Raw genomic sequence first — 24,566 nt, 5'->3', positions numbered from 1 at the left:
TCTGAAATTTCCCCAATGAGGTCTATATCGTCTTCAAACCCGAGATGAACAAAGGCTGCCTATATGGTCAAGTAGGAGTAAATCCTTCTAGAGTTTCCATCATAATATGCTTCAGAAATATGTTAATTAATAAGAGCTGGAGAGAGAATGCATCCTTACCACACTCCTATGGATGTCCTAAAACTTTCTCAAACTTGGTTGTTCAGAAGTATTGAGCTTTTTGCCTTTTGGAATAGGGCTTTGATAATATTGATAATGTTTTTATCCAAGCTGAACTTCCTCATCACTTGCCACATATCATGATGCTAAAACCAGTCAAAAGTTTTTTGAAATCTGTGAAGTCGTGTACAATTTATTTTGGTGTTAAAGGCATTTTTTTGCTTAAAAGTCTAATGTTAAGTATATGTTCAAGAATGCTTCTACCTTTGCAAAGGACCTCCTCAACTTTTGAGTCTGTTGAAATTATTTTTAGCATTATTTTGCTTGGTTAACCATTAGACTTTATCGTTCTATAGTTTTGGGCTTTTTTATTGTCTCAAGTTTTCTTTCTTGAGCATTGGAATTTTTAAAAATTTGGATCTATTCTTGTGGCAATATTTTTTTTAATCCCATATTTTCTGGCAGATAGTCCTAGTTATATTTGAGCCATTGTATTTTGAAAGTTCTTTGGTATGTTATCCCTCTGATGATACGATAAAATACCATCAGAAGGCTAGAAGTGCTAATTATTTGAAACCTATAAATTTTTTATGTGTTTTATCTTTATACAGTATAATTATATATTTAATAAATTCTTTGTATAACTTTTAATTTGGAGCAAGCTGGCTGAGGGAAATTTAATTATTATGTTCTTATTAGAGTTAACAAAAGACATGACATTTCCTAAATTTTATTTATGTATAATTAATTATTGCTTAATTACATGGTGGTTGTTTTTTTTATTAACTCCTATTCACATTTAGAAAGTAATTTGTAGGTTTGATTCCTTATTTTAACTATTCACTTATAGTGTGAAATCAATTTCACTTGGCCAAGGTCAAGGTCCAGTGGCAGATAAAATGATCAAGAATGCAACCAAATTTGGTGAATGTGTTTTTGTACAGGTAAGGAACAGAAGCTAGCATTTTTTTTTTTTCTTAGACCTTTCCAATTGTCATTTTCAAAAAGTAAATAGGTAACTGTTATATTATAATCTCTCCTAGCCATTGACTAAACAGAAATCAATGTTTATTATTTTTGAATAAACATAGATTTTTTTTTTCCCAGATTTATAAATATATTAATTAAAAATTTGATTGTATTATTTTTAAAAGACTTAACATTTTTTGCGTTAAAAAGTTATTTAAACCAAAACATTTAGTTTAAATTTAACTGATTAAATTCTTTTTAGAATTGCCATTTAGCTGCTTCATGGATGAATGCCATGGAAGACATTATTAAAAATATCCAGGAGACCAGTTCACTTTTACACAGCAACTTTAGACTCTTATCTGTCTTCAATGCCTGCCAAACATTTCCCTGTCAGTGTTCTTCAGAATAGTGTCAAAGTCACTAATGGGCCACCTAAGGGCATTAGAGCCAATCTAAGAAGGGCATTCATAGATATGTCAACTTCATTTTTTGAAGACCACCGTAAGACTTTTTTGTTTTTTGTTAGAAAAATTGTTTAATAATTAACAATAAATTCCAACACTATGATAGTATTGAGAGATGATAATGTAGTCCTCTGTGTTAATAGTAATAATGTTATTTACACTTTGTATTGTGTATGGATTATTATAGTGTTGGTTTAATCCTGTGCACTCCCAGGGAGCATAGGGCCGCAGCCACACCTCTCCACTGAACTCGGTTCTGAGCAGCTTTCTTAATCTGCTGCCATGTCATTCCAGTACCCTCAGCTTCACTGATGACTGACCTCTTCCAGGTTTGCTTGGGTCTGCCCACTTTCCTCTTTCCTTGTGGGTTCCAGTCAAGTGCCTGCCTTGCAACATCGGTAGCTGGTTTTCACAGGGTGTGTCCTATCCAGCTCCATTTTCGTTTTGTTAAATGTCTTGGGCTATGGGCTTTTGTCTAGTTCACAAATCGATAGTAGTTATCTTTTCTGGCCACATAATTCCTAATATGCGGCGTAGGCATCTGTTAACAAAGGTCTGGAGCTTTTCCATATTTGTTATATTTGTTATTATAGTGTAGGTTGATTGATTTTTTAATTTAAAAATGACAAAAAAAAGACATTTTAAAGATTAGTAATAATAATGACTGACTTAACTTGTGTTATTGTTTCTATATAAATTTAAAAAAATTTTTATAACAGCTCTGGGAATGGACTGGAGGAAGATCATTTTTGGCATTTGTTTTTTTCATGCTGTTGAGAGGAAAAAATTTGGACCATTAGGCTGGAATATTACAGTAAGAGTCATGTTAAGACTGTAGAACTGGGATATTACAGTTAGAGTGTAGAACCATAATATTACAGTAAGAGTAATGTTAAGAACTGGAATATTATCTATTAGTGTAAGGACCCATTCAATTTTTTTTGTTTTTAGATACTATTAAAGCTATTACATAACAGACATAAACTCAAGTGTTAAAATGACCCATTAATCTAAAAAAAAAGTTTTGAACAGATAGGTCTTAATGTTCTTCTTGAATGTAGTAGTGAAGCAAGCTGTTTGTCTGAGATCAATGGGGAGTGAGTTCGAAACCTTTAGACAAGCACTGAAAAGGCCCACAAACTGTAACTTTTTAGTGAGAAACATGTCACATTGAGTCCATGGACTGCAGGGCTCTCTCTCTAACATATGGAGTGATCAGTTCACTAAAGTAAAAGGACATTCTTAGTTTTGTAGTCAATTCTTGCATTCAATGGAGTGTACACAAGAGAGCAGTAGCAGAATCACTTCTTGTTTTTCATAGGACCATTCATGCAGCATTGTTCTGAATTTGCTCTAGCTCAGCGGTTCTCAACCTTTTAAGGTCGGCGACCCCTTTTAGAATCCCCCACTCTAACGCGACCCCCCCTAAGACACACACACACAGCAATAGAAGAATAGAAAAAAACAATCTATATTTTCGATGGTCTTAGGCGACCCCTGGCAAATTGTCAATCGACCCCCAAGGGGGGTCGCGACCCACAGGTTGAGAACCCCTGCTCTAGCTGAATGATGTTGTTGTCCTGTATACCTACCTGCTAGCACGGGATTGCAGTAGTCAAGGCAGGAGAGTATGAATATCACAGCTAACTTTTTTTTGTTGACTCTGTTGTCAAATATGGTCAGATCTGGTCTAATCTGCCCAGTGGAAGCCACGAGCTAGCACTAGTGCTCAAAATACTTTTTCAGGCAACACTTAATCAGGGTAGGGTACCTAAGATTGCAAACTAAGTGGATAAAAGAAACCTGGCAGTTCATGATGAGTAGGGAATCTATACTCTCTACATTTGTCATGTAGTTTTCTTAATTGCTTTTGTCCTATCTTTATTCATAGTAATATATATATATATATATAATCCTTCAGTCACGAAAATGAATGCTGTAGTTGACGACTTATTTGACTTAATCCTGTGCACTCCCAGGGGAGCATAGGGCCACAACCACACCTCTCCACCAAACTCGGTTCTGAGCAGCTTTCTTCATTTGCTCCCATGTCATTCCAGTAGTAGTATAGTGCTTATTGCCATTACCACCTCCAGCAAAGAAAACCTTACAATCTGAACAATGAAAAGGAATAGAAAAGCAATCTCAGCAACATGTGTCATGAAGTTATCTAAAAAATCAAAAGTTATTTATGTTAAAAAATAGCTGGAAAAAAAAACAGTGAGGCTATAAAGAAAAAGCTTAGGAATTATGTTGTTGTTTTTTCAGTGTTTCTATTGTTATTATTAGAATTTAATGTTTGTTTTTATTCCAAAAGAATCAACTTGTTTATTAAGGCTTGTCCCATTAAATTAATTATGACATGAAGCTGATATAAAATAATAATTTGACGAGAGTTGGCCTTACTTAATGCTAATTAGGCATGGGGCATCTGACTGTGTTAAGATTATTAAATTTCATTTAGTGCTGGATATTCAAAAATAAATCTTTTCTCTGGGTTACTAGGACAACATTTTGTTAAACATTTATAATTGTCTAACAACCTTTTTTTTTCGAGAAAATTCATCTACCTGGTATATTGAAAATACATTTTTTGACCTTTCCTTATAACAATTTTGAAAGACTATACCAGTATAGAGTCAGAATTAATTGAAGCTGGATGATTACTTATATAATATTGTTATTAAATCTTATTTGGATAAAAGATTCCTGGCAGACATTAATCAACTGGCAAAGGAAGTTATGTATTAGAAAAATGTATTCCCTGTGCTGTGTAGAAAAAAAAAAGAGAAAGAGATAATCAATGCTTGAAAGTAATGAGAGGCTGTATTATGGGAGTAGCTACTGTGATATATGGTAGACTAGATTTGTTCAATTTAAAATAGAAAATGCAATTAGGGAAGAAAAATGTGTTTTTGTTCAGTACAGACCATCCTGGCAATGCAAGTTCTAAAATTGGTGGCTCATGAATAAAAAAAAAAAAAAAAAAGACAATGCTCAACACACACAAAAATATAACAAACACACATATAAAGTATAAATATTTCTTTTATTTTTTTAAAAAAGAAAATGTTCAGCATCAAAACATGCAGCAATATGGACCTGTTAATTAAACAACGAATAAATCATAATGAACCTAACACAGTTAACAATAATGATATTGTTGTGTCTCTCTCCTTTGTTTCTTGATTGAAATCAAAACAGCTACCACCAATTGGGAGAATGTGGCAACTCAGATTCCAAATAGGGTGATACTTTATTGAGTCTAATGTATTACATGCCAAATAGTGTACTTTATTGAGTCTGATGTATTACATACCAAATAGTGTACTTTATTGAGTCTAATGTATTACATGCCAAATAGTGTACTATTGGCAACACAAAATTTCTAATTGAATAACTGTTGTACGGTACTGATCTTGTACTGGACTCCACTGTGCTAGACTGTCTTGACTCTGCAACTCTCTCTCTCTCTCTCTCTTTATATTAGGGTTTCTGAATGTCACTAGTCCTCTCTGGATGATCATTTCTTCACTTTCCTAAAGTAATTCATTTCAAAATATTATCTTTTTAGAAAAAAAAATGTATGTATACAGTTTTTCTTATAAATAAGTCGTATCTATTTTTATTTTAGTACGCTTTTAGTGATAGTGACAGAGAGTGTGCATTGCTCAACATGGAAATGTTTTGTAAAGATGGTTACATCCCTTGGGAGACACTGATCGATATAACATTAGAGGTAGAGTATTGTGTGTATTGTCATTTGTGCAGCATGAGATATAAATATTTTAGTTTCTTTCTAAAACACTAAGCCAAAAATATTTATCTCTTGACTTTTCATGACTTTGTTATAAACGTGTAATTAAAAAGAAAAATTTTAAAGGAAATTATTGTAATAGTTTGAGACAACTTAATTAATAATTTTGTAATTGAAATTGACCAGACATGGATGCCCACTTCATGTGGAGTGAAAATGACAAAACAGTGCACATTATATCAAAAATGGTTATAGACTTTCTATATGGATTTTGCTCAGCAGCTAGACATGCAATATCATGCTTTGAGACCAAGCTGGATTAAAGGAGAAACAGAAGTGGGCACATCTTTCTAATGATGCCTTAGCTAAATTGAGTCAAGAGAGAAAAGTATCATTTTGTCATTAGACCACAGACGGCTCACATTTAATTATTATCGCATTTCTTAAAATGCAATTGCGCAAAAAACATTTTAACATTTTAAAATAAAATACCACTACAATTTTCAAACTACATACATCCATAAAAGACTTCATATGTTTATCTATATTCGTTAATTTCCAAATTTTAGGTTAACATTCATGAATGATTTTTTTTTATACAGTATAATACACAATTAGTTGAATGATTAAAAACTTCTTTTATCACCACAGATTACCTATGGTGGTCGAGTCACAGATGCCCAAGATCAAAGATGTCTAAGGACAATTTTAAAGTTTTTTTTCAGACCTGAAACCTTAAAACCAAAATATAAATACTCGGAATCAGGTAATTGTAATGTATATTCAATATAAGGTACATTATAAGGGAAGTCCTTTTAATTTATTTGCGGCAGATGTTGATGTTTATTAGCAGGTTTCAAGCTAGAACTTCTTTATGGAGACAGCTTGCCGCCCAATGCGCCAAACGGAGCAGGAGGACCTAAGTATAAGTCTAAGCTAGAACTAAACTAAATTGAGGATCTGTTTCCTTTTTTCATCATCTGTGACTTTCTGTGATCCAACCTCAAAAGTAGCATTTTAGTCTTTGTACAAGTATTACTCCAGTCAGTACACACACATACACACTTTGTCCTTAACACAGATCAACATATTTTGATGTAAAATACAAATATTCCAAATTGATTTCTCTCATCTGTAAGTTTGTATAATGTTCTACTAATAATTTGTAAAAGGATTTAACTAGGTTAAGGTGTCAATAGTTTATGGCATATCAACATTATTTGGATCTCCATTGATTGTAGAGAAGCTGCAGGGTTTAGAAGCGTTGACAACTGATCAAAAAAGTCTGTATTGCTATTAAGATGCATGTCATAGAGAGGCATGTAACATGCATTTTAAAATAGTTGCATGAAGGGATCAAAGCAAAATTTCTTTTCAAAATATGCAAACAAAAAACATACATAAATTATAACCAGTTACAGAATTGAAGTATGAGCCTAATCAAAATTGATATAACAAATTAGAATAAATCCATTCTAATCTGACTTCAGAATCCTATGCAACTTGAGCAAAGATTTAACATAGTGAAAGTAGATTTGATTAAGACTGTTTTAGTCTGTCAGGGTGAGGAACTTTTTAGCTCGTGATACATTGTTTATTTTACTATTCCTCTTATCAGCTGGCAAAAGGGTTAAAAAAAAACAACAAACTTGGATGGACACAGATCTCAAAAATAGCTCTAACAAATTTAACAGTTTAAGTATAACTTTGGGAAAAGAATAACTAGCTAATTGGCCGCACTTGAAACTTGTTTGACCATTATAATTTTTCAAAATATAAATTTCTTACAATTAAATTTTGTCTGGAGGTCAAAGAGTTCAATAAATACATCAACATTTTCAAGAACATTTGACATCTTTGAAACTTTTATTACTTGTATTAATATCTAGATCCAGTATTCTAGTCTAGGCTACCCTTTTTTAAAATATTGCCATGTCTGCATCTGTATCACCAAGCTAGAATTTTATATATTCTGACTAGATTTATACATGCCCTTAACCTTGATTTATTTCAGGTATGGGGGAGAGGGAATTGTTCTTTTGTTTAAAATGTAGTATTCATTAGTAATTAATAGCAAAGTAATTGCTTACCAAAAGTCATCAGCCTCATAAGAAATAATGTCTTTGAGAAAAAAAGTTATGTTGTTTTGTATTAAATACAATGGGCCATGGAAGGTAATTTTTTTAATTTAATCTATTTTTAATCTAAGGTATTTACTATCCACCTCTTGTCAAGACATTGGCTACTGTCAAGGCTTACATAGAATCTCTACCACTTATAGATGAGCCAGAAATCTTTGGGCTCCATGAGAATGCAAACATAGCTTTTCAGTTGAATGAAACCAATGCTTTACTTGGTAAGTCTGTGTTTGTTTTGGTAATGGTTGTATAGAAACAAAAACAGTCGCAATTGACTGCTATGTACAATACACTGGTTTTGTTTTGAAATACTTTAGTTAAGAATATGATTCATTGTCATATAATAAATTGGCATATAATCTTTTTTTACACTGCTTTATTATGGCTTACATTATAGCCATCAGTGAGTCTTATGCTCTATGGACAGACTCCTTTGCCACTTTTCTCCCTAAAAAGATACAGATTGTGGGTCGTTTAGAACTTGCTTTTTGTTGATCTCAGGAGAACCACATTTGATAATGTTCAAGAAGAACGTTCAAACCAGTTCGAAACTCTTGCTTTATATATCTGTTTTGTTCACCTATTACCTTGAGCCTACTGTTTTGTTAGCAGCACTAATAAATCAATTGATTCTTCTTATTCAAATAAATCAACAAAAAAAGGGTGAGATTTTTGGAATTTAAGACAAAAATTTTTGTTCATGCAGAACTAAAGGAGTAAAACACATTTTTATCTAGCTACAATACTTGATGTTCAACCGAGAATCGTAGCAGCTGATGGTGGGATGTCTAATGATGATATTACTTATGAACTTGCTGAGGCTGTCCTGGATCGATTGATTGACAAACTGGATATTGAAAGAGCGAATCCCAATATGTTTACAGTACGTACCAATATTATTAGTTCCAAGTAAAAATGGTAGTTTTTAAATCTTAGTACTTACTTTACTTAGAGTCCATCACCCCTATTGAAGTATGGGCCACCAGCAATGGATTTCCATATTCCTTTATCCTGGGCCATCCTTTTAATTCTTAGTACTTACTTTACTTACAGTCCATCACCCCTATTGAAGTATGGGCCACCAACAATGGATTTCCATATTCCTTTATCCTGGGCCATCCTTTTAATTCTTAGTACTTACTTTACTTACAGTCCACACCCCTATTGAAGTATGGGCCACCAGCAATGGATTTCCATATTCCCATTTATTGGGCCATTCTTTTAATTCTTAGTACTTACTTTACTTACAGTCCATCACCCCTATTGAAGTATGGGCCACCAACAATGGATTTACATATTCCTTTATCCTGGGCCATCCTTTTAATTCTTAGTACTTACTTTACTTACAGTCCATCACCCCTATTGAAGTATGGGCCACCAGCAATGGATTTCCATATTCCCATTTATTGGGCCATCCTTTTAATTATTAGTAGGCCTTTCTGTTTCTAATATTGTTAGTGATCCATAGTTCCTAGTATTACATGATAGTCTTTTAGTTCTTGTGATGCTTTAGTGTCTAGCTTTATATAGTAGTAGTTCTTAGTTTTTATCATGCATTACCTAACATAATAGATTGCTCTCTTAGCATGCAATAATACCTAACAGTAGATTGCTCTCTTGGCATGCAATAATACCTAACATAATAGATTGCTCTCTTGGCATGCAATAATACCTAACATAATAGATTGCTCTCTTGGCATGCAATAATACCTAACATAATAGATTGCTCTCTTGGCATGCAATAATACCTAACATAATAGATTGCTCTCTTGGCATGCAATAATACCTAACATAATAGATTGCTCTCTTGGCATGCAATAATACCTGACAGTAGATTGCTCTCTTAGCATGCAATAATACCTAACAGTAGATTGCTCTCTTAGCATGCAATAATACCTAACAGTAGATTGCTCTCTTAGCATGCAATAATACCTAACAGTAGATTGCTCTCTTAGCATGCAATAATACCTAACAGTAGATTGCTCTCTTAGCATGCAATAATACCTAACAGTAGATTGCTCTCTTAGCATGCAATAAACCTAACATAATCGATTGCTCTCTTTGTTCTTAATATAAGTTCCAAGTCTAACATTTATTGTCATAGTTCTGAACTTTGCTTAGTTTCTAGATTGCTGTTGTACGAGTGAGATTGTTTTGATGTAGCACTTCTGTACAACTTGTGGATATGAGTCTCTGGTATACTGGAATATTGACAATGACTAGACAAAAAAAAAGAAGCATCATTACTCAAAAAAAAAAAAAAAGAAAAAAGAAACTAAGACCTTATTTACATTTGTAGAAATATGTGTTGCATGTGTTATCTGCCCTATATGGCTGCCTGGTCGTGCGGTTTGCACGCTGGACTGTCGTTCGAACTTATCAATGGTCCCGGGTTCAAACCCTGCCCGCTCCCATCCCCCGTCATCCAGCGGGAGGTTTGGACTAGGAAGTAATTATCTTCAACTCTGAAGGAACATCCGAAATAAGTAAAACATATATAAGGACAATTGTTAAAATGTACAAGTTTTAATAGACAAGCTAACCAGTAGAATCATAGCTCTGTTAAGCAAATCGTAGAAAAACCTGTAAAAAAAAAAAGAAACCTGTAGCATGGCCATTATTTTGTATTAAGCAAGATTAATTTTTTAATATATATCTATAAGCTTTGTGATAGTTTACAAAAATAGTGTTCTTGAAAAAGCAGGAAAAAAAATATCCATGACTTTAAATACACAAACAAAGTATATAGATTAACAATAAGATTATGATTTCCCAGCTTGTTTTCAGTTATTTTAACTGCTTTAAAAAACATAAATACTATGACTCTAATGATACAGCCATGTAAAAGCCAAATGACTTAACTGTATACAATTTAGCTCTTTGGATATGACTGTATTAAACATTGAAAAATTTTAAGTCATTGTTTTATTATTTACATCTTATGACATTTGAGTGAAACAAAATTGTTATAAGTCAGTCTTACATCTGGCTGAATGTGAAAACTACTACATTATTAAAAGCTTCTTATTTAAAGAAAAACAACATAATAGTGCATACAATATTTTTTAAAATATCAAAAACCATGTTGTTTTTTTTTCAATAATATTAGATACGCTTAGTAGTAATTGACAAATTGATTGCATAATATTATTTCTTTATTCACTAGCCTGACGCCAAAGGTCGCATAAACTCTTTAACCATAGTGTTGATGCAAGAAACTGAAAGATTCAATAAACTGCTTATAATAATCAAGGTACATGTTAATAAGATTTAAATATAGAATAATTAATGAGTATGTTTTATATTATTGTATACAAAGACCTTACTGATATTATAAAAGGTTTAATGTAAACGAAATCTGAAGTCTAGATTTATTTAACGAATAGTTCACGAGGCGAATTACAAGAAGATTGCTTATGATATGATATTGACACAGAATAAGTTCCCCTTTCAGAGTTTGCAATCTTTATGGCAGATGATGTCAAGGTCATCTATTTTGCTGGCCAAGGTTAACGTGCAGGGTATCATGTGGCCAGCACAATGACCTACCGCCTTTTCTTTCCCCAACAAAAGTCAGAATTTGGATTAGAATTAAAATTAGAATTAAATTAAAATTAGAATTTGGTGGACTCAGGGGCGTCCTAAAATCACAAAGCCAAGCACTTAACCACTCAGCCACCGTGCCCTCAATATCTCATGTAGTGAAATCAAAAATTCTTAACTGTCCATTTCTTGTAAAAGCAAGTTGGTAGCTCCATTCAATTTTCTAGGCTTTCAATGCATTCAACAACTTGAAAAAATTACTCTGGAATCCTCGATACACTATAATGAATCTCCACCCTGGGACGAAAGCCCTCTTCCTACTATAAGGGACCATATTGAAAACATAAAAAGAAAATCTGACTACAGACCAACAGGAAATAGTGAACTGTTTTCTACAAACCAATTATCCTAGCAATCAGTGGATCAGAGTTTACACGGACGGCTCACCATAAAGCCACCACAAATGGAGGAGCTGGAATACTCATGGAATGACCAGATGGATGAAAACTAGAAAAATCCATTGCAACTGGAGAGCTCTCTGACAGTCACAGAGCAGAAAGGGAAGCACTAGCTGCTGCCATGCTAGCAAATCATCCAAGTTCCCCACACAGTCAGATTGTCTTTCTAACTGATGCGAAAACAACCCTCCAAAGCTTGCAAAACTCTGATTCCTCTTGTATTAAAAACATCAGAACAGCACTTACAAAGCTCAACAACAACAGAAAAAAAAACTGTTATTCAATGGATACCAGAATAGAAAATACCCAGCAATAACTTGGAATTCTCGTGATAATGGTGAAATGATAGTAAGTCAGAGCTTCATTTTAAGAGATAATTTGGTTAAGTTTTTTAAAATTTATTTTTACTCCTTTAGACATCATTAGAACAACTGAAAAAAGCCATCAAAGGTTTCGTAGTGATGAGTGAGGAATTGGAGAATGTATACAATGCTTTTTTAAATAACCATGTAAGTAATATATTGTTTACATTTAGAATGAACGTAGATCTATCTGTTAAATTTTAGTCTTATTTTTCCAGAAAAACTTCACACATTTCATTGGAAGCTTCAACTTAAAGTCAGCTTCTCTTATACAAATTTAGTTCAAAAAGAAGATAATAATTCCAACCTGAATTCATCCTGTTACCCACTGGCTCATGTGAAATCTTTACCTTTTACCTTAACCTATCCCTTATTCTGTTGGACCGTTGGGGCACCAGGCAAGATTTGTCGACCGTCTTTCTCCATTCCTCCCTTTTTTTTGCCTTGTTTAGAACCTCTCTCAATGGCAGGCCCGTCCATTCTTTAATGTTGTCCTCCCATCGCTTTTTCTGTCTGCCTCTTCTTCTTTTCCCTGGCACTGTTCCCTGAAGGAAGGTCTTTGTGAGCCCCGTAGATCTTGTAATGTGGCCAAAGGTTTTAAGCTTTCGTCTTTTTACAATAGTTAGCAGGTCGTCATGGGCTCCAATCGCTACAGTAACCCTGTCTCTGATTTCTTGGTTTGTGATGCGGTCTTTGAATGTGATGCCTAGGATCCTTCTGTAGCATCTCAATTCCATTGCTAGGATCCTCCTCTCAAGCTCTGCATTCAACATCCACGACTCGCAAGCATATAAAAATGTGGCCATGACCAGAGAGCGCATCAGTCTGATTTTGGTGCCGAGGGCTAAGCCCTTATCTTTCCATATTATTTTAAGTTTTGAAAGGGCTGCTGTGGGCTGTGCTATTCGGGCCAATAGTTTGGGTTTTTTTCCCTCATCTGAGACAATAGCTCCGAGGTATTTGCAGCTTCAAATACCTCATGTGAAACAGAGCTTAAAATTCTTTTCCTTCCTTCCTTTTCATTCTCAAATTGTTCTTGGAAATTAAGATTATTTATATTAATTTGTTCTAGCATATGGAATAAGAAATGTGTCTTTAGCCTTGTGTCTCTGAGTATTTATTATATTAGGTAATGTTATTGTACTTGCAAGCTATAATTTAGTGTTTTAGGTATTACTACTACTTTGTTTTCTAGTGTTTTGTCTTGGAATTCCTCTAAATGTTTAGTGATATCCTAAGTTGCTAATTTAGTTTAATGTAAGTATCCATTTGTGATATGCCTCATAGCTCTATATGACATCTTTTAGATTCTTTATCTATCACATGTTGAAGGATCCCCCAAATTAAGATGCAATTTTGCATAGTGGTTTAAGGTGAAATAGAATTTTGTTGTGATATTACTGTCTGATTTGCAAACATTTATGATAAACTATAGTCTTTTTTGTTTGATTTCTTTATTATGTCAATATGGGAATTCCAAGATACTGGTAGCTTTTCATTTATTTAGGTATTTTGAGTTTCTAGTCCTCACTCTTCATTCAATGTATCATAACATTAAACATTCATCAAGTCAATATATGAATTGTTGTAGTGGTGTTTCTTGTTTGACATAATTGATTAACTGTGTCAGGGGGCCAGGACAGATAAGGCAAGGCTTTAAAATACAGCCTGACACATGTATGGATCAAATTTCCATTCATTATGTTTTTTCTAACAAAATCATTGTTGTGTAAATTATATGACTTACTCAATTTCACTAGATTTTTAATTTGGTTAGGGTTATTTCTTTCTGTTTGTAAAGCACACGTTTCTTGCTTTATAGCAAGCTTCTTGAATTATAGTCCAATTCCTTTTGTGGATCAGGGGGAGACAATGGGTTGCCTTCAGGCACTCAGCAAACACAAGTCTGGTCAAGTTTGGAATAAAACTCAGCCCCCCCTCCCCTCCTCTCGATGGGTTGCCACGGAATTCTTGTTACTCAGCCACACATCACACATATTATAACAAAAAAGAAAATAGAACTTCAATGAAAATAAATTATTAGAACTTCAATGAAAATAAATTATGGAATATCTTAAATCCACTGTGCTTACTAATGGTTTAAACTAATCCAGAGTTTTTCAAATCACTAATGTGTTTTATGTAACAATAATAATCAAATAGTTTTAACGATATGTTTAGAAGCACTTTAGTATATTTGATACACATTTTGATACTCATTTTCAGGTACCAGAATTATGGTCCAGAAACGCTTATCCTTCGTTAAAGTCTTTAGCATCTTGGGTTAAAGACCTGATAATGAGGTGTTGTTTTATTGACAATTGGATCAATAATGGACCTCCTAAGTCTTTTTGGTTGTCTGGCTTCTTCTTTCCACAAGGTTTGTAATTTTGTTGGGAAGTTGTAGATCTAAATGTCAGATACTTACAATATCTTTTCACAAAGTTTTATGTGTCCTATAAATGTCATGAAAATGTGTTTGAAAATAAATTACTGTCTTTTTGGAGTATTATTTTTAAGTTGTAACATAATATGATTGGGTATGACTTTATTGCCCTATATTAAAGGATGAGTTTTGATCTTCCCATTTATGATCACATTGATTTAAGGCAACTGCAGGTGATTGCTGTTAAAACTAAAGTGTCAAAACCATGTCAGGAACAAGTAAAATATAAAAAGTACTTTTAAAAAACTAATAGCATTACTTATTTTGAATCAATAATCTAATTAATTTTTAACAGAGCTAGACTAATAATAATAAACTTGTGCAATTGGAAATACTTTAATTAGTTGTTTTTGTTTATTGCCACTTTAATGCTAATAGCTTGCTCAGTGCACTATGGTCCAATAAGTTTCTGTTGGGGAAGGGGTTGAATCTGGGAGAAAGTTTTGGTGCTGCCCTTTCAAAACCAATTTTTTTTTTTTAAACTAAGAAAGTTGCTTGATTCTGTATTTCAAATGGAGGTCTCAAGTATCTAGGAAGGAAGGCTAATGTACTAGTCACTGAGCTGTTCAAGTACTGATAAAAAAATAGGTTTTACAGTCTTAAAAAAAATGTGTCACCTTATTCTCTACACAAGGCTTATCTCACTTTGCTTAGTACATTTAGGACTAATAATGAGAAGGCATGTATTTGAGTCTCAAGGGGGAGTGCAGCATTTCACTCGGCTAGGCTGTCCTAGCTGTGACCTACATATTTTGCCACACCCAATGCAGACATAATTGTTGTAGACATTGCTGTGATCCGTTTAGGTTCTCTTTCAGTAGTCTACGTCTGTCCTCTGTAGATTTCCTTTAGATCTCAAATTATGTATCCTTCTGCCTTTGTAACAGACCTACTGCTGTCTTGTTCACAATAAGCCTGCTGTCTGGTAATTAACTGCCTGGTCGTGCGGTTTGCGCGCTGGACTGTCGTTCGGATTTATCGATGGTCGAGGGTTCAAATCCTGCCCGCTCCCATCCCCCATCGTCCTGCGGGAGGTTTGGACTAGGAAGTAAACTATCTTCAACTCTGAAGGAACATCCGAAACATGTAAAACAAACATTTTAACTATTTGCTTAATTTTGTGATTGATTCATGCGTTGTCATCAACAATCAATAACTGTGCTCATTTTCAATTTGGTTTAAGAATGGGAAGTGGAAGAAAAAATGTGTAAAAGATTCCACTTGTACTTAGTTGGCAAGCATTTTTTTTTTAAACAGTAAAAAAAAAAAATCAAAACTTATTGAAGACTATATCTTCTATTTATTTACAGGTTTCTTGACTGGAACTCTTCAAAATTTTGCTAGAAAGTACAACCAGCCTATTGATCATCTCTCATTCAAGTTCATTCTCCTGCCATATTCTAGAGAAGAAGCACTAGTTATGGAGCAGTGCGTACAGTTAAAAAAGGCGAAACAATACCTATGGATCAAAATGTAAACTCTAAGTTAAAATCAAATTATTTCTCTAATAAATCAATATTTATTTTTAAAACAATGGTTAAATCAGTTTACGAAATCAAAATATAGAACTTCAAAATTAAAAACACTAACAAATGATCAGACTTGATATGGAAATTTAGGAAGTATAAAAAGAATTTCACTTGATTCAATGAAATTATTTCCCATTAATTAAAAAAAAAATTAGAGAAATTTAATTAAACTTTTGTTGTTTTCTCCTCCTCGTCCTCTGTCAGATTTTAATTTTATCATAACATAATGAGGAACCTAAATGCTTCCCAGGGGGTGTGGTGGTCAAATGGTTAAGGGCTTGGCATCCGAACCTGAGGGCCAGAGTTTGAATTTCAGTGAAGGCTGGGATCTTGAATTTCAGGATTTTTAGGGCGCCCCTGGGTACACCCAACTCTGGGGAAAGTAAAGGCCATTGGTTGTTGTGCTGGCCACATAACACCCTGCTCGTTAACCGTTGGCTTAGAAACAGATGACCTTAACATCGTCTGCCCATGTAGAAAACATGGTCGGAAAGGGGGAAACTTTTACTTTACTTAAATGTTTCCCAAACATGTTTAATTAAAAAAAAAAAACAGCATATCTAGTAAACTTATATTTCAATCCTATCTATTTTCAGTTGGATGTTCCTGATGATGGAGTGCTTGTACATGGACTCTATATGGATGGTTTTGCCTGGGACTGGGATCACATGACTGTTGGTGACCAATTGAAAGGCCAGATGCAGGCAAAGTAAGAGCTCATAAAAAAGGCCACATTGGCATTAATGTTTGCAACACGATCTTATTAATATTGTATACAACTTTCATTCAGCTACATATCATCTAGCAAAATGAACCAATACTTAAATACTCTTAGATAGTACAACATGGGGCAAACTAATAGCCTGTAAAGCCACACACTTGACATGTATTGCAGTGTGTGTCTTGTAATGGATATAACAAACAAAATGTATTTTAGTTAATATCTACTTTTTCATTGTATTCAATATTTAACTGTAACTCCTTCCTCCTTTCTACTGTCTGAATAGAAGCCATCTGTCTTCTACTGACTGAATAGAAGTCATCTGTCTTCTACTGACTGAATACAAGCCATCTAACTTCTACTGAATGAATAGGAGCCATCTGACTTTTACTGACTGAATAGAAGCTGTCTGTCTTCTATTGACTGAGTAGAAGCCATCTGTCTTCTACTGACTGAATAGAAGCCATCTAACTTCTACTGACTGAATAGAAGCCATCTGTCTTCTACTGACTGAATAGAAGTCAACTTACTTCTACTGACTGAATAGAAGCCATCTAACTTCTACTGACTGAATAGAAGCCATCTGTCTTCTACTGACTGAATAAAAGTCATCTGTTTTCTACTGACTGAAGTCATCTTACTTCTACTGACTGAATAGAAGCCATCTAACTTCTACTCACTGAATAGAAGCCATCTGTCTTCTATTAACTGAATAGAAGTCATCTTACTTCTACTGACTGAATAGAAGCCATCTAACTTCTACTGACTGAATAGAAGTCATCTGTCTTCTATTCACTGAATAGAAGTCATCTGTTTTCTACTGACTGAATAAAGCCATCTAACTTTTACTGACTGAATAGAAGTCATCTGTCTTCTACTGACTGAATAGAAGCCATCTGTCTTCTACTGACTGAATAGAAGCCATCTGTCTTCTACTGACTGAATAGAAGCCATCTGTCTTCTACTGACTGAATAGAAGCCATCTGTCTTATACTGACTGAATAGAATTTGTCTGTCTTTACTGACTGAACTGTAGTCATCTCTCAGTGCTCGTTGAAGTTCAAAAAGCAAGTTTGAAAACATGTTTCAACTATAAAAAAAATGACTGACAAAATGGATGATCCAAAATAATGCAAACAAATATTGTTAGACTTAGAGAAAGTGATGACAGAAATGAAACCAAGAGTGTCCTAGTCTCGTCACAATTTATGTGAACATGACTCTTATACACACTACAAAAAATTCAGCCTGAAGAAAAAAAAATAAAATTAACTCAACTACATAGGACAATGTAATTTAGAAATGCATTCCCTGAAAGATGAAAATCTGAACCAGCGACACAGACCCAAGTAGAATAGTTCTAAAAAATGTTGTTCAGATCTGTGCTTTTCTTCATAAGAAACTGGCCTCAAGCTAACCTTATAAAAGTGTAAAAAGAACTAAGCAGTTTGAAACATGTAGGACTATTTATGACCTCCATCAATTGACAGTAATATAAAAAAAAAGAAACAACTTTCTGTTTTGATAGTCATATTGAGGGGAACAAATCAGAAAAAAAGAAATTACTGCTTTCATTATTTCTATACAAATTGAGTCATTTAATTCTTTGTTTCTAAATGATATCCAGTTTGCCTGTAATGCACATGGATCCTCGCCTAGACTATGAACCAGATTTATCTCTCTATCCAGCGCCACTCTACAAAACAGCTGCAAGAGCTGGCACACTTTCCACTACAGGTAACAAGTTAACAAATTTCTTTACAGCTGGGATCAATGTTCTCACAAAACACTTTCTATCTTTTGTTAACTCCTACCATAGCTTTCATGGGCATGTCTGGTTAAGTCTTGCTACAGCTCTCACAGGTTTATTTTCTCCAAGACCTAACTTGTTTACTTTAAGATCTAGCTCTCACTTGTTTCTTCTTTGTATATCTCTCACTGATTTACTCTGTATATAGATATTGTTAAGGCTTCCGCACGGTGTTGATTCTTTGAAATATAACTAGTGTAGATCTACGTCTGCCTGGAAGTAACACTGAACTCAAACTACTTCAGTAACACCGGCGAAAGGCCGAAACAATCAAAATATGTAGTCGACGCTGATGTTGTTCTACAAATATGTTTAATAATCAAGAAGGGAATTGTCCGATGTCAGCTATGTCCGTAAATCCGTATATCTATGTTACTGCTCTACACGAAGCGTCTTCTTTTTAGCGTCACTTGGAGCGTTCTTGTTTTTTAAAGATCTGTCACGTCACTTGTCACTAAGTAAAACTTTCCCCTTATTCCCGAAACAAATAACTAAATCCTAATCATGTCATAACAATATACAACATTTTTTTCTGTTCATAACAAGATTGGTTAAATATCAAGATAGATTTTTGTGTTCAATAGTTTCTGTAGCTAGTACAATTAGTCTTTCTGTGAATAAGAAGAGGATTCCTGAATTTCTCAATCATTTCTGTGTTGAGAACATCCTCATTTGCACAGCTATTCATTCAAAAATTCATTTAGGAAATGGACTAAAGTCATGCCTACTACATACCCAGCCCAGCAGAGTTTTGGACTTTTTTTTTTAAAGTATGGACACTGTTTATTTGAGATGTATAGGATCTTACTATTACATGTGAAATTTTTCTTAGGAGGCACAGATCAAAAAAGAGTTCAGCTATTGAATGTGTCAAGACTATAGAGACCATGGCTTATAAAAGTGAGGGAAGAACTGTGGACTTTCAGCTTTGTTGATGCTGAGTCCTCGCCTTGGTCCTCCTTGTTCTTGAAGTCTACCAAATGCTGCACTAGCATGTGTAACACAAGTTTGTTTAATCATCTGTATTAGCATATATTGTTACAGTGCTCCCCAACTGGACACATTATTGCATGTTGACTCTTTGTTTTAATACATTGTGGGTGTTCCTTTAGAAATGGAGATTGTTACCCCTTAGCTCATTCCTCCTGCATGACGGCCAGCTGGCAGGCTTTGAACTCGGGACTAGGTTGATGACAATCCAAAGTGCATACTGCTCAACCTATCAATCAATGACCTGACATCAGCTAGTTTATGGTCATAGTATTTCTGGTTCCATGCCTACAGTGTTTGTGAAGCCAAAATGTGTACAGGTATAAGATCTGCTTCATTTGAGGCATTCAGGGTGCAAGCATCAGTCCATAGCAAATCTCTAATGCAGACATATTTTAGTCTTCAGTCTCTGTGTGTTGAATAGACCTGCATCAGAGAGAGATATAAGATGTCATAGTATTACTATAAGGCTTCTAGCTGTGTTGTTGGTGTTTCAGGAACTCTCAGATTTATTCATTGGTTTCATCAAATCAATAATGGTGTTTGCATTTTGGCTGTGCTAGTCACAGTATATAGAGTGCATGTGATCTTTCTAGTGGTTTTCCAGTGTAAAGATTGTATTTGAGGTTTTTGATAAGTTCCTGTTTGCTTTCTGTTGTTTTTTTTAGCTTTAGTACATCCATTGGTTTAACATGATTGGTTTCCTGAAGCTGTCCATTTTCTTTACAGCTTAGTTTTAATATATGTCCAGATCTCAGCTCAGTACATAGTTTTTGTGATTGCCTGACAATAGTTAGGTATAGATCTATTTGATGCCACTGTTTGGGATACATTCAAGGGAACTGAAAAAGTGTATATGTTATGATTATAAAGTAAGGTAAAGTTCATCTTTCAGACCTTGTGGTCTATAGGGCAGATAATGTAAAGGTCATCTGTTTCTGTGGCCTATGGGTGTCATGTGGCCAGCACAACAACCAACCGCCTTTACTTTTCCCCAACAAATGTCAGGTACCCATTAGAGAAAATTAAAATCTGTCTTCACCAGGTTTCGAACCCTGGACCCCAGTCATCCACCGTGCCTCCTATGTTATGATTATGAGCTGAGCGTATTTCTAATAGCAATATGCCATTACTTCTATACAATGGCCGATGACATGTTTGCCCAGAAAATGACTTCAGGTTGTCCAATCAAATTATGTATTTCAATACTGGTATAGTAGGCTTATCTGGTTTCTTTGTTTGTTTAAGTTTGAGTAGAAGCTTTCTTTGATGTAGTATGGGTTGGACCTACTGTACTTTATAGAAAGCTAGACATGTTTCCTATTCTTTCCTATATGTTGACTGAAACAAGAGATGCACTATTTTGAGAAATGATGTTAACAAAATGCTAAAACAAAAAATAAGAAACTTTAAAAAAAAATCAACCATTTAGTAGTAGAAATTACTGAATTTAAAATTATGATCAGGCTTCAGTGCCTGCTTTGAGCATTTTTTTTAATTGCTTGCATTTAATGTCTATTTTTTTATGTTCTTATTTCATCATAATTAATTTTATTTTACACTTTTTTTTTCTGATTTTAAATAATAAGCATAAAGTTATATTTATATATAATAATAGAAGGCTAAAATAGGCAATAATTTATTAGGGTTAATGACGAAATGTGTTCACATTGACATTTCTAAGATTACCTTTGACCATTCAATAGATTGGTTTTTAATATTAAGTAGATTTAAAAAGTGTTTTATTTGTGTAAGATTGCAGCATACAAAACAGATTGGCTGACATCTAGGGGTGTTTTTGTGTTTTAGAATATTGTTATTATTGATTCATGTAGGGGTAATTGTGTGTGCAATCAGCTGACACTGATAGCACAGGCCAGAACTCAGTGAGTGGTCTACTGTGATGAGGGATGACACTTCAGGAATGATCTGTATTCTGAATACTATATATGTAATTCATGATGATAGTCTTATGATCATCAATCACTTTCTAGAAGGTCTTTGAGAACCCTATATAAAGAACAAAGGTGTCAATCTAGATGATTCATGATTGAGGGTCTCACGATTCATTGTGAAGGCAATAGGAAACAGTTCAATCCAGGATGAGGTGGAAAGGCCTGTAGAGTTTGGTACAGATGTACAGAGGCTTAGACTGCAGTACAGTTATTGTTCAGTATTGGCTGTGTATTTATTAGACATTAAAGTGTTACATTATTTGGAGCCTGAGTTGTGAAGTTCTTTAAGTTGGTTATGTTGTGTTGGCAGAAATCCTGGATAGGGTCTTTATAATATTATATATCCTTTTTTTTTTTTGTCATTCCTTTGGAACTAGCAGCTGCCAGGTGAGGGGCTTCTTTGTGGATGACAAGATCTTCTAACCAAGACCATAGCTTCAGGCTTTGATTTCATACAAGTTAATAACCCTATAGATGTAGTTTTATAATAATAGGCAGTAATATTCTTTATGCAATGATGTTAGGAGCCTCTGCCCTGGTCTATTATATTCACATTTTTAGAGAAAATTAAAAAATAAAAGTTTTTTTTAGCTGCTGCACCCTAGGTGTATAGTATGATCTATAAATAAAAAAAAAATGTTTTGTTTAAAATGTTTTACATGTTTCGGATGTTCCTTCAGAGTTGAAGATAGTTTACTTCCTAGTCCAAACCTCCCGCAAGATGACGGGGGATGGGAGCGGGCAGGATTTGAACCCTCGACCATCGATAAATCCGAACGACCAGGCAGCCATCCAAATATTTGTACTCCACTGTTTTGACTTTGCTTTCCTTGTTTCTTTGGCAGGACATTCTACTAACTTTGTTGTAACTGTCCACCTTCCTTCAAGCAACACACAAGATTACTGGATAGCCAAAAGTGAAGCACTCTTATGTCAAATTTCTGATTAATTTTGCTTACAGATAAGTTGTAAAGCATTTAACAATAAAAACAATGTCCATTACAAATGGTTCTCTAGTTATTACTTTGTGTTTGTTCTCCTGTTTGTTTGTTTGTAGGCTCACACAATGTTAGATATGTTAGTGAGCAACTTTCTTCTCTGATCACTATCTAGAACATCTTGTGTTCATATCACAAAAATAAAGTCTTGAACTACTTTAAGATAATTATATTTTTTACCACTATAAAAATGAAGTAAAAAATTCTTTATAAAAATTTCTATTTAGTCATAATAAAATACAATTTGTATACATTGAGCTACTCTGACACATGAAAGAAAATAATATGAGACTATGTATCTATACAGTTGAAATTATATGATTCAGGCATTCAAATCCACTCTCATTCAGTCAGAATCACATTGCATAGTTAAGCAATAAATTATTCTCAAGGTCCGCAAAGTTGTAATTGTTGGAAGTGGTAATGGATATAAGCAATCCACTACCTATATCTGCTTCCTAATGGCATACATCTCAAATAGCCTTTGACAACCAGTCTAATTCATGTGTGGCTCATATATTTGAGTCCGGTGGAAGTTGGTTTGGTTCTTAGTGGGGTATCATACCATGCCCTCAACTGTAGAAAATCAACTGTGCAAAAATTATGGGTGTGATACTAAATGTATAGCGCAATGAGTACTGGTCATTTAAAATATAAATATTTATTGTACTCTGGTCATTTAAAGTATAATAAATAAATATTTATATCTATTTATATTCAACTTGAAGGAGATGACACAGAAGTTGACTCTGATAATATTATTATAGACTGCACAAACTAGTAAGCTTCAGGCAGATGGGGCTCGTTAGCCTTGGTGAACAGGATACTGTATAGAGTTTGAATTGATGCATCCATGACTTATAACTTATTGTATTTAAAGGCTGGTATACTATAAATATAATAGAAATATGGAGTGTCCCGGCTTGGCCTCCGGTCTTTGCATAAAAGAAGGTGTATCATGGTTCCAGTTAAAAATCTTACCTTTCCTAATTTTTATATTGAGGATTAACAAAACTCCCACGGATGCCAGGAAAGGTTTGAACCCGGGATTTTTGAGACCACATATCACTAGACCATATCCCACGACCAGGCAGCCATCCGTAGTTTCATAGCTCACACTATGCACAATAATAAATGTGATATATTATTTATTGCATATATATGTTTGTGTTTCACATATGTTGGCTTGAGCATGTTTGTTTATTAAGTGGAACATTTTTTAAATGGTTAATTTAATTTGATTAATTTATGGACTATCCAGCTATATATAGGCCTGCTACATTCAGTGAGGTCTTGTCTTCAATTGTTTGCCTTTATCTGTGCCAATAGAAATTCCTGTTACCAAAATCATCCTTACCCAAAATATTTTTTTTCAATTAAATCTACCTTTTAAAAGTTTCTTAGCTTTTACAGACATTTTAGCCTAAAAGTCTATTGGAAATAGAAATCAATGGATCTAATTTAATGCGCTTGGCAGAGCTAGAAAATAATATAGGGGGGGGGGGGGGGGGGAGTGAAGCTTGATCCTAATAAAATGAGCATATGTCCATGCGACCAAAATAAAAATTAATGCTACATTACCAATACCAGGCAAGGTTGACTCATCCAGCTGCACAGTCATACAATAGGTCAGCGTGTGTGTGTGTGTACCGTATCGTTATGAACTGTTTTGTCATTCGTATGTAAAAAGCCTTAGTGTTCTATATAAGGTTATAACCATTGTGTTATTCCACTGCAAAGTCTATGTCAGTGATGATAAAAATGTAAAACTAAAAAAAAAGGGACACGAAAGGTCATCTGTCGTAATCGAGAAGTACATAGAAGTCTAACTTATAGAGCGCTGGTTGTAAGTATGTATGTGTTCCGTGTGTGAATCTTGTTCGTATTTGCATCTATATTGTTATTGTTACAGTAGTTACTTGAGGTGGTCAGTTCTAGACAAACAATTTTCATTTAATTGGGTCGATAAAAATTATCTTGTCTGAAAACAAAACATAATAAAATACTCAGAAAGACAGATGGGTAAAACACATTACTTGTTCCATATGCTAGGACAAATGTGTACTAGTGCTCCTTTTTCAATAGTGTTACTAGAGCATGGAATGGGTTGTCTGAATCAGCCAGGAAAAGCAATGACTTGGAAAATACTAAATCACTAATTAACTAGATAACTGGATACTCAAAGGCCGCAATTATATTTTCTTTTGAAGTAACGTCTGTAATTCATCAGATAAGACAGGCGCAATCGACGAAAAAAAAAAGAA

At 34.1% G+C, this 24,566-nt stretch overlaps 1 pseudogene; it reads left to right on the top strand.

The window, feature by feature from the left end:
* The window catches only part of LOC106060745 (dynein axonemal heavy chain 6-like), an 83,888-nt pseudogene extending 61,578 nt beyond the window's left edge, over positions 1-22,310 (top strand).
* Positions 22,311-24,566: the final 2,256 nt, after the last annotated feature.

This window comes from Biomphalaria glabrata, chromosome 5, assembly GCF_947242115.1.
Source record: "Biomphalaria glabrata chromosome 5, xgBioGlab47.1, whole genome shotgun sequence".
Taxonomy (NCBI): Eukaryota; Metazoa; Mollusca; class Gastropoda; family Planorbidae; genus Biomphalaria; species Biomphalaria glabrata.
Note: the sequence above shows the minus strand (reverse complement) of the source record. Positions and strands in the feature narration are given on the sequence as shown.